General features: G+C 45.6%; 1 protein-coding gene across 1 annotated transcript in view; it reads left to right on the top strand.

Annotated features, from left to right (window-relative positions):
* The first annotated feature begins 1,179 nt into the window (after positions 1-1,179).
* BLK (BLK proto-oncogene, Src family tyrosine kinase) overlaps positions 1,180-17,376 on the top strand; it is a 44,865-nt gene continuing 28,668 nt past the window's right edge. The window contains exons 1-2 of the mRNA XM_032993874.2: positions 1,180-1,300; positions 1,401-1,602. The gene's annotated coding sequence lies outside the window, so the exon portion shown is untranslated. The remainder of the gene's footprint in view (positions 1,301-1,400; positions 1,603-17,376) is intronic.

Below are 17,376 nucleotides of genomic sequence, written 5' to 3'. Positions count from 1 at the left end.
TTTGTTTGTTTGTTTGTTTGTTTTGGTTTTCTTTTTTTTTTTTTTTTTTCAGCCTAGCAGTTTGATTTTTCATGTTCCTGGATCAAACTGACACCTTTTTGGGACATTAAAATGAAAACAAGTCAAATGTCGCTGCTTGCTAGATTCTTCTGCTTTGCTGTTTTTTTCAGCCTAGTGAATGAACCATAAAATCAAACATTTGCAGCACTCCCAATGACCACTATTTGAGACACATCCATACTTTGGAGGTTGTTTCCATCCCCTGGGCAGCCATCAGGAGGAGGCTGTTATCTCAGCCAGAGATGCTACCTGAAACTGCAGGACCAAGACCCAAGATTCAACCTTCTCTTACATAAAATTGTCACCTCTCATATCAGAAATGAGTTGATAAACAGCCTATCACTCAACCAGTCTCAAGCAGGATCTGGGTTGTCCTCTGATGAAGCTTTGGCTGTCTTGTCTTTCTGCTTTTCTCGACGTGGCGGAGGCTCTATCCAAAATCCAGCAGCATCAGTAGGTGACACACATCAGCTTCCTGGACTTCAAGTGGGTCGGTGGGCCTGAAACCCTGCTGATGAGGTTGGAAATGGGAATGATGAAGCTTCACAGTATTTCATGGTGCCCAAAGACCCTTGGGGATAGCAGGCACTGAAAGAGCCCAGCACAGATCCCTGCCCACAACCGCTCCAGGTGGGCGCTGGATGCTCAGCCCCAGCAAAGCTTTTTGCAATACAGCAAGTAGCTAGTTGCACAAAGTAGAGGGAAGTCAGATCTTACAAGATCTTGCATACAGGTGATAAAGAGATATCAGGATGGGCTGTCAGCTGTCTCCCATACCTCTCTTCCCCCGTGCCCTAAATGGCATCAGCTGTCTTGTTGCAGAAAGACAGCCAGCTCTGAGGAGGAACATGACCACTCTCTTTAGATGAGACTTTAAGCAGAAACAGAACCTCAAATGGAAAGTAAGATTACAGCACTGTAACCTAGATGACTACAAAAGGGGAAACTGCTCAGACTAGAACCTGACTGGAGACAAACTCTCCCAAAGGTTAAGCACATGCAATAAATATCTCCACCCCTGCTATTGGCCCAGACTGCTCTTAGCTGTGAATGGGCCAATCTAGAAAACTTGAGTACCCATATTTCTCCTCCCATTTGCAGATCAGTTTTACACACCGTGGCTCCAGGCAAAGACTTTTAGCTCACACCACCTTGAATGAGAACGATTCAGAGCATCATTTGTAGCAGGACGGTACTTTTTATAGCCTGCCGAGCCTTTGCGGGTGACAGTTTTTCTAAGGTAGACCCTGTACTAACATTAGAGCTAAATGAGCAGTGTGGTTATGCTACCAGCCCTTAATTGCTATAAGTGTAACAAACCAGTTCGATTTATCATTCAGCTGTTGTCGACAGGAAACCACTAACAGCAGTCAACTGACAACACCAAGAAGAATTAGTGTTTCTCTTTCTCCGTGCTCTAAGGATTAAAACTTATCAAGACAAGCTTATGTTCTTAAGTACGTACCCTGCAAGGGATTTTTTAACTGTTGGACAACTAGGATCGAGCGGGATATGATTTAATCCAAACAAAGGAATTACCAGGTAAGTGCAAATGATTTTCCAGCAATTTTGCTTCATTCCTGCTGCCCATTTATTGCCTGGAGCTCCGCTCCCTTAGAGCATCTAAAGATTTGGCCCATCTCTGATTATTGTCTATAGACCTGTGATAATTAAGCCCTTAAAGATTTGGAGTGGGAAGTTCAAGGGAATGGGCCATACTGCTGTCACAGATAGTGGCAAAGTGCATCTCTTTCTTCCCTTCTGGCAGTGTCTCAGTGTTGAAATTGGGGCACTCTCCGAGGTGGGACTGATGCTCTAAGTCAGAAGCTGACCCAGCAGGTTCTCTCTTGGGAACAAATCAACCTCTTTCTCTTAAAAAACAAACAAACAAACAAACAAAACCCCAAAGTAGAAGAATGCCCTTTAAATAGCAAGGGGTAAATGAGTTTCTTCCAGCTGAATTCCTTGGAGACAAGACAGAGGGGAGAAAATGAAATCAGGGACTCAGTTCTGAATTCAAGGGGAGGTGGAGTTTTGGATATTCAGGCTCCAACTCGTCAACCGTTCCTGATTTGAAGCCCTGAATGCTGTGTATGGTGCAGAGAAGGGATGAGGCTTTAATTCCCTTTCTGCCAAGAAGCACATTTGAGAATGAGGATCTTTGCTTTCTTTTGCCCCACAGATGGGTTAGATGGTCTCCTTGAGGGTAATATTTTGTTTTCACCAGTTCCTCCATTCAAGCTAGTAAAAACCAGTGGCAGGTTAATGGTGGCTGTGGACAAAACTTCTGGCAAGTTGATCTCCAGCAGAGTTATAGGAAGGATAGATTTACTGCTTCTCCCCTCAGTCACTTCCCATCTCCACACATGCAGAGTCTACACTAAGCCCATAACTTTCATTTCTGGTTAAAATTTAGGTCAGACTCAAATCTCTGCAGCGCTCTAACTTGTAGCATGGATATCTCAGAAGCCACCTTGTTTGCTGTGCTACTTCTGGGAGGGAAGAGCATTTGCAGCGTCTTGGGTATTTGCATCTCAGACCTCCTCGGGTATTTACTTGGGGCTTTGTGGCCAGTGATGCCTGACAAGACAATACTCTTCAAGGTGCTTCACTTACCCCACTTGTGAAATGGGGCCATTTCTTGCCTTTCTTGCATGGATGCTGTGGTATTTAGTTAATTACGGATCTTTAAAAGTGCAAAATCAGGACAAGGTGCGTACGCTGTCAGCAGTGAGGATTCCTGCTGCACACAGCACGCACACGTGGTCCCTGCTCTGGTACTTGCTGGAGAAGAGAAGGCAGATGGAAATTAAGAAGAAAAAAGGACAGCTGCAGGGCAGCAAAGGCACCCACATTAATATGCTCCATTAGTCATTCTGTCAAGGTTTAAGTAATTTTTATCAGAAGATTTGAGGGCTGCAGAGCTTGTGATTTCTTGCCGACATTTTATTTTTTCTCCCAGACCTCCTGCAGCATTATCATTATACTGATGCACAAAAATCTGTGAAAAAAATCTTCTGGCCCATTCTTGTTTAGTTCTGCCAAAATAGGGCTCTCAATGTGCCTTGAGGGCTATGAAGTTGAAGGCTAAATTTTCTGATGGAGGAGGAAAGACTGAAGATATATTTAAGTGAAAATTTTGCAAAGGAGCTAGTGATTTTTCTTTATCTGCTTTTCTAATGACTTTCTGTGCTCTGCTTAATCAGCTTGTGGTGTTCTGGCATGCATTTATACCCTGGGCTCTCAGCTGAGATGGTGGGGTCCCCATCTCCTCTTAAATGAGCCCATGGTATCCCAGGCTGAGCATCCCACTTCTGCACAATTTGGACTGTGCGGCCATTTCAGTCAAGGATATGAGCTCTCATTTCTGCTTTGTGAATTCCTCTTGACTGACCTTCTAGCCTTTAATTCTCGGTGTCACCTTTATGGGCACATCAGAATCCAGAAAGGTCTTGAGGCCATATCTAGATGCAGACACCACTTTTTGTCATCTTGGTCAGGTGTGGAAACAGGTCTCCATGGATTTCACAAGGATCACGGCACAATGTTGAGCAGAGTAGGAGCACTTGGTCACACTATTACTTTATTATTATTTGTCTTCCTTCCTTCCTCTCATTCTTTCCATTCTCTCTATGTTAAAAAGGGAGTTTCCTCGTTGCTCTTCCACGGTTGATAAGACTCTGGAGGCAACCAAGTGTTAACTCCATGTGGGTGAGCTCCTCTGTAGTCAGTCGGTTTCGTGCAGGTCCATGAGGTTCAATTACGGGCAAGAATTTAGCAAGACACCTGAGGCTAAATCCTGCTGGAGCCCTCAGCAGCCCCAAAGTTTCCATTCACAGCTTCACTTTATGTGGTGCAAGTCAGCTTTCTCATTAGGTCAGCACCACATTGCAAGATTAGGAGTAGCTGAGGGGATTAAAAAAGGATGCAAGTCCCCCTTGGCAGAGGTCTTGGCAACAGATTACAGCCTCAGGCTTCTGCTGCTTGTTGTGGAAGAAATGGCTGCACCACTGGACATCACTGTGAAACTCAAAAGAAAGTACATCCCTGTATGAAACAGGATATGCAGGGTCATGGTTACTGCTTAAAAATAGATGTTAAGGCACAACATACGCAATATGAACATAAACCAGACCTCCAGTATTTCATGCTCGACAAGTCGTGAGCTTCTCACAGGTCAGCCTCTTTTCCATATCAGGGTTAAATCCATGTGAATTTTTTTCACTAGCCAGCCAAAAATATCCCCCCAAAACCAAAACTCAAAACACAGCAGCTCCTTGTGTTGAAATAGAAAATAGGTTTCTAATTATATATTTTTTTTTTCCAAGAAAATGTTGCAACTGAGCAGGAGAACAATGTTTCTGTGGTTTTACAGAGCAATTTTGCCTTTGTCAATGTTGGTTAGTTTTAATTCAGAAAACATTGTGGGCTTGCCTATTCAAACTTCCAAACCCAACTATAAATGCCCAAAGGAGAAGTACACTGTTGAGCAAAGGTGTGGAAAGTGTGATCAATGAGGAATTTTTGCAAGAAGGAATGTTGCTTCATTTCCTGGAGCCACTATGAAGAAAGAAGGAATAAGCTTCTTGTCTACCATGGGCACGTAATGGGTAGGTGTTTCAATGAAGGAAATCAGTGTTTATCATTAGGAAGTCACTTTAAGGCTATGAGAATTGGGGGGTTGGGATAGAACTATGGGGAGCAGTGGGAATTTCCATCATTGAAATCCCTGAAACACAAATTAGGTAGACTCTCAGATGCAATGTAAGTCCACCAGATTAACGAGCTTCTAGCGACCAGTCCTATACTTCTGCCATCCTGCTAAATATATGTGACTTATGAAATGAAATGTGCTTTGCAAAATCTTTCTCCTGCATTTCCCTCTCTTTATTTATTTACGAATTTACAAAATTATTCTCCAGATTTGATGACTGATCATTTCTGCTCCTCTGGAAACCATGAAATGTGTTACTGATCAAAAAGCAGTGTGCAGGACACCTCGGGCCCTGCGTGTCAGGCACATAGGAGACAGAGCAGAAATAGAAAACACATGGTTTACAAATAAATCCTTTGCTACTTAATGAGAGGAGAAGAGTGAAAAATTATTCAGTTGTCCGGGATGTTTGGTCTGCCTTACTGAAGGTTGAATATGCAACATTTTTGGTGGATGAAGGTTGATTGAAAAAACTCTTTGTGCTATCTGCTTAAAGGTCTTTATGGCCAAGAGGCAAAAGAGGCAATTGACCTTGTGCCCAGGTCCCTGGAGTCCTAATTTACTTCTTGATAGTGACTTAAGTCACAAAAGGTGTCCTCATAAGAAGGTACTCTTCTTCTCCACGAAACCCTGGAGTGGGAAAGAAAAACCTTGACAAAATGACACGAGCAGAGGAGCTGCAAGACTTCTTTCAGCCCAACCGATTGCCTGCTCAGCACCCAAGCCATGATTACATTCACATTTATGTGAATAGCTGCTAATGGTGAGTGGCTTGGAACCATGAAAATTTTGGGGCAGAACATCTCAAAGTATGTGTATGGGAGGAAGATGCTTGAGAAGTGGGCTTTGAATAGAGGTTAAACTTGATCTATGGAAAAATCAAGGTGTCACCTGCAGTATGTGGTGGAAGGAGAGAGAACAGAGATCATACTAGTCAAATGGAGAAATTGATATAAAAGCTTTAGCTTGGCTTTTATCTCAAGAGCTTTTCCTGGCTGGCTCTTACGTATTTGGCCTTCACCATTTTAGAAGCACAGGAAGAAGGCCGCAGCTGCTTGAGACATTAATACAGAAAAATTGCATAGGGAATTATTCTTTTTCCAGTGAAAGATGCCAATATGCACGGTGTTTTTGAGACAGAACCTTTTCAAGGGTGGCGATTTCCCATGGAATGTTTTTTTTCCTGTAAATTTTGGTGGAGAAGTGGGAAAAATATTCTGTGTAAAAGTCACTGGGTGTGCTGCCAATGAGTAACTACTGTGCACAGAAGGGAATTGTGAATGTGAGACTCTGCAAGAGAGGTTTTAGCCAGGTGGGAAGAAATCCTAGCTGCTTAAATGCAGTACTGCGTGGACATCAACCTGTCCTGCTGCTGTTAGTGAGAGTGTGGACACTGGCAAAGCAAGAAACTCGGGGAAATAAAATTTCTTCTGGCTTTAATTCAATAGACTTAGACCAGATCAAAGATGAGGTAACCTGAGAGTGGATCAGCCCCATTACTTCTGTGTCATAAATAATGACTTCTGCAACACACCTGGCTGCAAGGTTTGGCCTTGTTCTGCTGTGTTTCTATCTCCTTCGAGCACCATAGGAAAGTCTGAATATTCTTTAAATTCTGAAAGTCAAGCTCATTTTTGAATTTTGAAGAAGGGATTAAAAAATTATATTGTTTTGTTTTGTTTTTTTTTTTTTCTTTACTAGCATCAAAAGGGAAATAATATTGAGACAGGGTCTTGACTGCTCAAGTAGCTAAAATAGTCATGGTGTGAGCAGTGTAGAGGAAGCCCGGCAGGGAGGATTGGTGTGGGGAGGAGAGAAGAAATAGCACCATCATGTCCAGCATGGGCAGGCTCTTGGAAGCAAAGACCACACACTTCTCCAGCAAGGTTTTGTGAGGGCTGATCCTGCCTTGGGGCAGAGGGCTGTGCTAGATGCTTCCCCAGGGATGGTTTTCTGCAAGCGGTTGTACTGATTCTGGACAGTGCAAATTCACACTTTCATGTGGTCACCAGAGAGGTGTCTGGTTTAAAATGTTTGCATTTCTCCTCATTAGTTCCCTTATTTATATGTGGGAAGAAGAAAAAGAGAAAAAGTCACTTTCTCCCTCCAAAAAGGCTTTTCCTAACCGGGGCCAGACAAAATCCCTTTGTGGTCTCTACTAGCAGAATATCCCACAGTTACCATCAACCAAAACCACTGCTGCGTTTTCATCCCAGTCCCTTGAGAGAGCCCTGCAATGCCCATGGGTCTCAACAATAAATAACAATAATGAAACAAGAGGGAGCCCATCACCACCCTGCGCTTGGGGTGGTCCGGTGCCTGAGATTACCCAAGGTGCCTGTGTCTGAGTGTCATCCTGAACATGGTGACATGTTTAGGACAGTAAATCAAAGGAAAAGAGACAGCCTGTCTCTCAGAAAACAGAGACCCAACAGTCAGGCAGTGCAACCTGAGCCATCATGCTAGATATTGCTAAACACAGTCCAGGAGCTAACATGGGATGGAGACTACAAGGAGTTTGGATGCAGCCACCTAATTTTGAAGTGTGGGAGAATGAACCCCAATATTGCCTATTTTACTAGGCAAGTTGCTGCCTCAGAGAGCTCAGAAAATCTAAATCTTCAAAATGGAGGCTGGTGGGTTGGTTATAATGCATCAGCATCTTCCAGGAGCAAGAGTACATTGCATTAAATAAGCTTTTAATCTGCTAGAGGAATGGAAACAGGGAGGTTCAGATGGTAAATTAGGCTACTCATTCCTAACAGGGAATAGAAAAACATGGCCAGAACATGAAAACACAATCTGGAGGGAATGAGCTGCCCAGATTTCACAGCAATAGTACAGGGAAGCAGCCCTGGGAGCCAGCTGGAAGACAAGAGATGCCTTCATCCCTCTTGGTGGTTTCAGATCAAAACCGGAGTCACCTCTGCATCAGACACCTTAACAGGAACACTTCTGGTTCAGTGTGAACTGGATAAAATGCAGCGGGAGTGGGTGCTACTTCAGCAGGCTGGGCAGTGGGCCACCGGTGTAGGTGTCCGGCTATGGGGTCATCCTGGTGGGCTGTGGGTCATCGGGAGGGAGGCTGACACATTTTCTAGTTCCTCTCCACATCCTGTGGAGTGGTGGGTCCTAGAGGTCTTTCTTAGGGGCAAGCCTAAGAGCCCATGGACTGGACTTCTGGTCTCCATGTATGTCTTATAGGGGACTGTAAAAGCCAGGCTGGAGATAGCACACCCGTGTAGAGACCTGAAAAGATACTGGAGAACATCTGGGGACTGACGTACGAAAATAGGGTGGAAACCACTGCCAGACAGACCTTACTCAGCTGGGGGAGATTACAGCCTGCGCTTTCAGGTCTGGGAAGCAGGGACAGATGGAGACCATCTGGAGTGACCTGGGAGCTGCGTGAGAGGACTTTCTCTCTTTTTGGTGTCCATTTTGACATGCTTTCTCAGTGGTTTCCCTCCAGCTGCTTTCAAAGGAGATCCCTGGGCTGTCATTTCATGATTTCTGAGTCAGAAAATTGCAGAAGGACACTTTCTGCCTGGGTTTCTCGACTCCAGGTCTCATCTCTTGACCATGAGATGCCCAGCCTGGAGTAAAAAGAGGAGGCACAAGAAGGAAGGGATGTGCCCCAGGTGACATGCAGGGGCACAGCCAGGATATCTTAGATACCAAACAACCTCCCTGGGATGCAATTGGCAGATCACACCGTTTCCAATCCTTTTTATTTTTACTTCTTGCTTCTGAGCTTCTTGAACCATGGTGATGACTGGAACGGTCTTTGCAGCCCAGCTGCACCTTCTGGGTTTCCCTGCAGTCAGCATCGGGAGGGTGTCTCAAATCAGAAGCGGGTTTCTGTCTGGAGCCTCCACACTATTGTCCTGTTTCCCAAGGTGACTTGGGAGCCACTAGCTTATTTCTAAGCCTTTGGTAGCTCCTCCCTACCTCAGCACTGGATGACAAGCAGCTTTCTAAAATAGCAACTTCCCTTTTCATAGGAATAGGAAGTGAAGCTTGCTTAGCAAAGAGAGGTCAGGTACCACCTCAGATGTGCTCTCCACCAAAGGACAAACCCCTGCCCTAAAGCTCAAAGCACTCCAGCTAACCCTGAAGCTGTCATCTCTTTCCCCAGCCCCAACCTGACTGCCTTCATCTCTCTCCCCTGCCCTTATCTGGAGGAGAATTGAGCAGGCAAAATACAAGCCAGCAAGGGAGAAGTTTGATGAATCTGCAAGGGCTTCCTCATTTCTGTATCTCCTTGGTATGCAAACAGAAGGTCTGACTGAGGGGGATGGGGTGGGTGTCTTTCCTGGCTGTCTTCAGAGTCACCCAATGCTGACCCTCTAGGGTAAGAGGCATGTATGGGACCCCCGAGCACTTGCAGAGCCCTGCTTACAGCCCAGACAGCCTTGCAGCCCTCCACGAGGTTTCCTGCCTTTGTCAGGAGCACGGAGCTGTTGCAGAGCCAAGGCTGATTTCCACGCTGTGTGTCCAGTGAGGGTTTACTGGGGAGGGCACTTCACAGCTCCACAAGCAGTGCTGGGGCATCACGCACGTGCATCTTGGAGCAGCTGCTCCCATCTCATGCAGCATCATGTCCTCAGCCAGCCTCTTCTTGTCCTTGGGTCTTATGGCTGGTAAAGGTCCTCTGCCTTGACCTCAGCTTAGATCTGCTCCGCAGAGCCTTTCCTCCTGTAAACAACATCACCAGTGTGTGGGTGACCTTTAGGTTGTACATCACGCTCAGCGGATGTCGGCTTGTGTTTGTCCTTCTCAGTGAGAGCAGATGAAGTGCAAACTACATGAGGTCATTCCAGCCTCGAGTTGGCTGACACCAAGAGTCCCTTCCCTTCTGCTGCCCCATATAACCCAAAATAACATCACGCAATTACCAGCAGAGGTTTACACAGTGGTTCTTGGGGGCCTCATCTTTGCAACAACTTAAGAAAATACATTGAAAACACCTCAGAGAAGCCACCCATTTATGTACCCTATGGGAAGCCTCAAGAGTCTGTAGAAACAAGTCCTGCATCTCTTACAACATTTATCTCCTAAGACAGAGGTGTTTCAGTCTCCCTATTGAACATGCTGAGGCAGAATGAGAGTGTCACTTCCTCAGAGTCACCCACAAGTCCCTGTCCAGGTCTTCTTTCACTAGACCACGCTGCTATGGTTGAGTAGTTTCATAGAGGGTTGGGGCTCACTGGAACAAGATGCATTTCATCCGAAAAAAGGTCTTTTTTTAATCACAGAAAGGAAAGATCATTGCAAAGCCAGTTTGTTCAGCTGTTTCCTAAAATTTGGTGGTTTGCATAGTGGAAACACAATCCATTCACAGTCATTGTAGCTGTTTTTAATGACAGCTGTTAATAGCCTGTGGGTTTTGCTGGGTTTTGTGTCTGGATTCTCTTTGGGTTTCTCGCCTTCCTCACTGCTATTTTTATTGGCCAGGTTGTCTGGGAAGTGCAACTCCCACCCTCTCTCAGATGATCATTTTTATATTCAAAATAGAGCAAGGAATCCCTGGGGGGAGAAAATAGTCAGTTCTGACACAAAGACCTGATTAAAAAAAGAAAGCCCATTAAAAGCACTTGCAAAATCAGGCTGCTCCTGCAACCTGGGGATGTAACATTCAAAGCGGTCGGTCCCATGGATGGTGTGGACGTGGTGGGAGCCAGAGGTCTCTAACAGGAATTCTGCGAGGGCCCTCAGCCCCATGGAGCATCTGTCATGGGTCGGACCAGTGGTTCGTCCGTCCTCGGATCGTGTCTCCAGGAGCAGCTTCATAGGAAGCAGGCAAGTAGGGAACATCCCACCCCCACCCACATTCCCCTGAGGGTGAGGAGAAGACCAGGAGGTTTTTCTCTACCTTCTTCCTCTCTCCCGTTCCTCCTTCATGTGATGCTCTCCCTGCCCTGTTTCCCTTCCCCAAGATCTGTGGGGTGGAGAGATGATGGGAGCACTACCCAGCGGCTGCTAAGATCCAGCCCCGAGGGGTGGTTTGCAGGGATGCTGTTCCCTTGGTTTACTGCCAAAGGAGAGGAGAACAGATAAGTGCCAGGCGTGCACACCCTAATACTCCCATCTCCCCCTGTCCCTTCGGGGCCTTGGCGGGGGGGAAGAGAGCGTATATGTGTGGGGAAGGCTGATTGGAGCTGGACACAACGGTGGTGAGTTGGGAAAGTGCTTTGGCATCCATTCTGACATGCAGTTAGAGATGTTCAGGTAGGAAATCGTAGATGTATGTCTTTCCCTACAGTCCTTTGCCTCATCTGAGGATGGTGGGAGGAATCATCATTCCCTTTGAGACCTGACCCAAGAAGGGGGTCTCTGACAGCACTGAATGCCTTGAGCACCAGCCTGTCACCAGCATCATTGCTTCTCTTGGGACATGGCTAATGGGTCCTGCAAAATGCTGTCCTCTTGCTAGGAAAAGGCAGACTCTGGGATGCAGGTCCTCCAGCGAGGTCCTTTTCCAGGGTAGAAATCTGGGTGAACACACGTAGAGATGTGGAGCAACACCCCATCCATCATGTTCCCAGGGCTGTGAGGGACAGGACCTCCCCACATCCCTATAGACCACCTTGACGTGCTCTCAGAGAGCTGTGAAGCAAAGCATCAGGGATTCTGGCCAAGTGAGCACGGCCTGTGCCCACTTCCACAGGACTTAGATATCAGGGAGAGGTGGCCTGCAGAGAAGATTTCTCCTTGCTGTGTTCCAACTCACCCATAGCCCACAAGTTGGGCCCACACCCACCTTGGGCAGCAGATAGATTTGAGTTGAAATTTGGGTTGAAATTCCAGACACTGCAGAAATTACCACCAAGCCATGCAGTTTCATGAAAAAACCTCTCACACCTGAATACCTCAGGGATGCTCCAGAGAACCAAAGAGATGTGCCTGCTTCTCCTGGCCCCATCCTCCTCCTTTCCCCCTCCAGTGCATCCCACCTCCCTCTGCTGCAGGTCCTCAGGTTCTGCAGACCCATCCCCAGCAGACATCCCACCTGGCTGATGCAAAGCCTGGGGTGAGCTCATGAGGAAAACATGTTTAAGGGAGGTGAGATAAGCAGTCTGCCCTCCTGCTCTTTCTCCCCTGGGACCCTGAGCCCTGTCTCTGCTTCCTGGCCCGCAGCCTCTTGCAGCTCAGCCAAGCATCTGCCAGGTTCCAGCAGGCCACAATGCTTAGTGTAAGCAGCCATTTTTCCTCCAGACAGATGTTTTGATTAGCAAATGACCACTCTGGCAACAGGCAGCTGTTTTCTGCTTCTGGAGAGAGCAAGAAGCTTTTATTATCCTTTTAATGTTTTTTGGGTGGGTTGTTTTTTTTTGTTTTTTGTTTTTTGTTTTTTTTTCCTGTCAAGGAACTTTTTACATCTGCTTAAACTCAGGGTCCTGGAAATCTGTGTACTCCCATCCCCCCCTCACACACAGCCTTCTCCCATGGGGTGTCCCAGCACTTCAGAAAGGACTGAAACAGCCAGATTTTCTGCTTGGTTGGTTTGCTTGGGCCAGTCTCACCTCCAAAGCATGGCCTAAGAAAGATGGTAGATTCAAGGCAGACTTAACTTGCAATAGAAATGGCAAGCTGGCTAGGACTGAAGCAAGAGACCCCCAAATAAGCCAATGGGGTCCAATCTCATTTTTGCAATGTGTAACCCTCACCAAGGGATAAATAACAGGAGCACAGAACTCCTGGATTTGTCCTCTGGCTGCCCCGGGTTGGCAGGGGACAGGTATTGCCAAGACCAATTTGACCACACTGGCTGTACTCGAGACTGGGACCTGCAGCAGCACAACACCAGTATAACCACCTCACCTGCATTAGCTGGAGATCCTGGCTGGTCCTGGGGGTTGCTCTCTCAAAGACCTTTGAGATGGGCCAAAGTGTTTGAAGGTGGTCCCAATGCAAACACAAATCCAGCTTGGTATATTTATCCAGCAAAGTTCAGGACTGGATGAGACCTGAACATTGCCAGTGGTAGGGTATTTCCAGTTCTCCAGCAAGGAGGAAACACACAAACCAGATGTCTGCTTCACTCCCCAGCAACAACCATGATGCTTCTTGGTTCAGGCTCTCCAGCTATTCAAGGGGACTTTCTGCATTGTTGTAATTCCTCCTCATACAGCCTGGTCCTGCTGAGCAGCAGATTTTGGCTATGAAAGTCCTCCTGATGTTAGATGGTGACCCAGAGCTGGGTCTAGCATCATGGGAGGCCTTGCTGCCCTCCTGTTTGCAGGGAGGGGTCTTCAGCAAGACTTTGGCCACTTTGTCCTAGAGGACAGTGGCTGCAGCCTCCTCCTCCTGTCTCTGCAAAAGACCTTCTGCATGATCAGTGTTTTTTTCTAGCACAGCACCCTTGTTTGTAGCTGTCTTCTAGCCAACTCCTAACAACAGAGCTGCTAATCACCTAAAAAGAAAAAAAATAAAAAGAACTTGATCAAAACCCAGCAAAAGTAGAAAACAGTCACAGTAGAAAGTGCTTCAGTAGCAAATCTTCATTCCTATTTAAGTGGCTGATCTCACCAAGATCTTCAGTAATTCACCGGTTTGGTGTCTTACAAAGCAATCCAAGGGTGTCAGGTAGGGAAATGAGATATTTTATCGAGGAAAAAGATAATTTAATGCATCTGGGATGTGCTTAGAAGTGGGGGAATTTTTTTTCTACTAAAGTTTTTTGCTACTCACTGATGCGAAAATGCAAAACTGGAGTACTTAAATTATTGTGTACAAAATGAGTTGATTTCAGCAATTCTTTTCGTAAAGGGGAGGACTTGCAAAGAGAAATTCAGCATTTAAAACCCTTCGTAACTGGCTATATCATCATTTTCAAAGTAATTTTTTTAGGGTTTTCCTTTTAAAAGGTGTTTTCTTAAAAAAGACATTCTGAAGTTTTAAAAAGAAGTGAAATATCTATTTGTGGTGAACTGTGAAAACACTTTGTTGGACACACCCTAGAATCTGAATGGAAAGGGGGCTCATTTTGTGATTTCACTGGTGCTTTGGGGGGTTTTTTGGAGCTGCCCTCACAGTGAAACACTATTGGCTTGCTTGAGCCTTAACCTATTTTTCCATGGCACAGTTTCATGGGGGTGAGGCAAATGATGAGCCGAGACTTCTGCTTTTCTGTTAGATTCTGTCTTGTTTTTTCCCCGCACCCGCCCATGCAATCCCAAAGCTGTTTGTGTCATCCCCATCCCTGTTGCAGAAGACGTTGCTGCATTCACATCAGAAACAACTTTTGAGCTCTCATGCTCTGGTAGCGGAAACCAGCCGACCGCAGTAGATGGTGTGTCCATGATGCAGGGCTGTTTACTGTAAAGATGAGATGGGCAAATGCTCGCAGCGCTTGGCTTAGCCTGGGTACCTGCATCCTACCCTATGATCCGCTACAACAAGGAGTAAGTGCATCCAGCAGGTCCAATTTGAATCTGTCCTGTTTGCTTTAGCCCGCCTCGGGCACTCAAAACAGGCCAGACAGGTCTCCAAACCCTGTGGTTTGCAAAGGCTTGTGTCCATCTCTACTGGACCTTCATCCCCCTGGAGTTCCATGTGTTCAGCCTGATGGGCTGCTCCTCTAGGATATGTTGTCCAACCCTCTCTGAAGATGGGAAAGTGGTCGGACATTTAGTCACACCCTCTCCTCTCCACCACAAAGATGTTGTCCACATGCCAGCAGAAGCCATGTGGTGGGATTTTCAGAAGATCTCCCCTTGGTCCATTGGCACTGCAACATCTACACCTGCATCCAGCTCTTGCTACCCAAAATGTCACCTCAACTCTCTGGAGGTTACCAAAATAACCTTCTGTTGTCCTACAATCGAGGACACACAGCACGTTTTAGAGGTCCTATACAAGCCTCAAGTGTTCCTGTGACAAGCACATCTGTCCCACACGTGTCCAGAGCTGGATGCTACATGGAGCTCACCATCCTCGTGTTTATTGACTTCTTCAGCAAAGGCTTGTTTGACTCTCCTAAGAAGATTTCTGCACCAAATATTTTTACTCAAAACTTATCACCAGCTAAACTGGACTAATTTGTGCTAAGATTGTCCAAACATTTGGAAAAATTTTCTGTTGTCTTAAAAGCTTTTTGTTCAATTTTGGTTTCTGGTTGCTTTAAAAAGAACTTGTTTTATAAATTTTCTTTTTTTGAACTTAAGTAATGTTGAGGAAACAAGTTTCCCCACTCTCGGTTATTAAATATAAACAAACATTTTCAAATGTGAAAAATTGAAAAATCACAAAAGGAAATTTTCATGCTTTTCTGAGTTACTGTTTTCTCCCCAGTGCTCTTTTCTACTGGGGGAAAAGAAAAGAAATAAAAGGCTGGGCAAACTACTATCAATTACTTTTCTCATTTTTTTTCTTTTTTTGTGTAGCTAATTTTAAAAAACATTAATCAGGAGCAGAAACACTACAGAACAACATACATTCAACTCAGCCACCTTTTTTTGAAAAAAAAAAAAAACCAAACAAACTTTTTTAAAAAAATGAAGACTCCACCAGCTGTGGGCTGGGAGCTCACCAGCAGCTCTCCGTGTCTGACAACATTTGTCTGCAGCACTATTTTGGGATTTTTGTATAACACCTGCTGGCATGAAGGATGGTCATTTTGGCCACAGAAGGCTGCAGAGGCAACCTGGAGAACATGACCAGTGGATATCGTAGGGACTGTGAATACCCAGAGCTGTGCTAATGTCCTTTGTGCATGAGTGGGAGTGAGTGACCTTTGTGGGAGTCTTCACCGGTTCCATTTCCCGTGCTGAGAAATGCCGTTCACTTCTCTGTGCCACTTTGCACGGATGTGTCTTTGAGACATGCCTGTGGGGAGAAAGCTCAGTTTGTGCAAACGTGCAGAGGGGTATTTCCAGGCTCACCATGGTGCAGAAAGGGTCGCAGTGTCCCCCTGGTTGAAGAGCACTGTGGGGAGATGCACAGGTTCGGGCATGCTCCCTGCTCCTCTTAAACCTTGTCGGAGAAGCTGGGATGAACACAAGCCCCTTCCTGATGGGACTTGCTGAGGTCGACCTTCCTTTGTGCCCTTTCCCACTCCGCCCCACCAGTGTTGTCACTAAGAGCAACTCAAAACCCCAAAATGTGCATCCGCCACCCTGTTGATCATCTGTCAATCCTCTCATAAGATCATCCTGGTGACATGACTGGTGGTCAAAGCATATTGCTGACTTGTGCTGTATCTATGTCCTCTAACTGCTGAAAAAACAGCAATTGCAATGTCTGTATTTTCCTTTTGGGACCAGAGTATCTCAAAGACCCTGAGATGCTCCCGTGAGATGGTAACAAGGATCATAGACACCTGGGTGGACTTTGTGCCTTTCATGATTGGTAACGAGTGGTATCTAAAACTTGTTTATCATCCAGCCTTGACTTGAAATGATACCTTGCAGTTCCCTGGGTGAAAAGGGAACTCCAGCTACTCTCACTTACTATCCTGGCAAATAACACCATTCAGAATCAGAAATCCTGGCACAAAGTTACGTTCCACCAATTTGCAAGTGGAAGAGTGTGAAAAGCTCCCTTACTTAATAAGTTGTGTGCCATTTCATGACAACGAGATCTTCTAAGCAAAACAAACCCTGGTTGCAACCTGGAAGGGAGGCTGCCAAGTTAAAATGAACTTGCTGCAGGAAACACTGTGGCTGATTCAGCGGGCGAAAGTTCCCCTCCAACTGGCTTGTCAGTGTCCAGGGCATTGCTGAGACCTGGGTACAGATGAATGGGCTGTCTGTAAACTCAGGTCAAAGAAAATCTCAGAGAAGTTTGGATGCTGAAAAACTTTTGTTTGGGGAGGAAAAATATGTTTTGAGCTTTCCTGAAATATTTCACAAATTCCATCTGTTTTGCTCACTTTATCAGTGAAAATAAAAATGAGGCAGAAGGGAGAAGATATTTTTTAAAAATAACACCTTAAAATATTGGGCTGTTTCTGTTAGAAAACGTCATTTCAGAGTCCAAGTTTTTGAAATATTAGATATGTGCTAGAAAGCAAAAACTTTGCTTTTACTTGAATATTTTTTTTCCATTAGTCTGTTTGCTGAAGGCTTTTTTGAACACATCTGTTGGAGTCTGACTATCACAACATAGTGCCAGACTGACATTTGGGGGAACTAACTAACCACACTGGTCCTTGGACTTCCAGTTCCCAATCCTCCATGTTCATTGCAGACCTTGAGGTATTTTGGCAAGAATAGGAGCCAACATATCTTTGCTCATCTATGAGCATTCAGAGGTTGGGTTGTTTGAGGTTTTTTTTGTGTATGTAGCCCACAGCTTTCAATGCTTTTGGTTCAAAGCAGAGGCTGGGGCAGACTTTGGCGCTGGATGGTGTCAATACCTCATATGCTCGTGGCATCAGCACTTCAGTAATGTTGGCTTCAATTGCTCCTTAATTTTTCAGAGGGCTGAGCAGGCTGTGTTTGCCATGGTTTGTCTATCCTGGCTACCCAGACCCAGTATTATGCTAGAATTATTAACCAGAGCTGCAATTACATTTCTGGGCTGAAAGTTAAACGAGCCCTCAGGCACAAGTGTGGAGACCCAAATGTGGACCATGGATAGGGTTTGATTTGTTTATG

The sequence above is a fragment of the Tyto alba genome, unplaced genomic scaffold (assembly GCF_018691265.1).
Source record: "Tyto alba isolate M040663 unplaced genomic scaffold, T.alba_DEE_v4.0 Super-Scaffold_40, whole genome shotgun sequence".
Classification (NCBI taxonomy): domain Eukaryota; kingdom Metazoa; phylum Chordata; class Aves; order Strigiformes; family Tytonidae; genus Tyto; species Tyto alba.
This window is presented reverse-complemented; position numbering and strand designations above follow the sequence as displayed.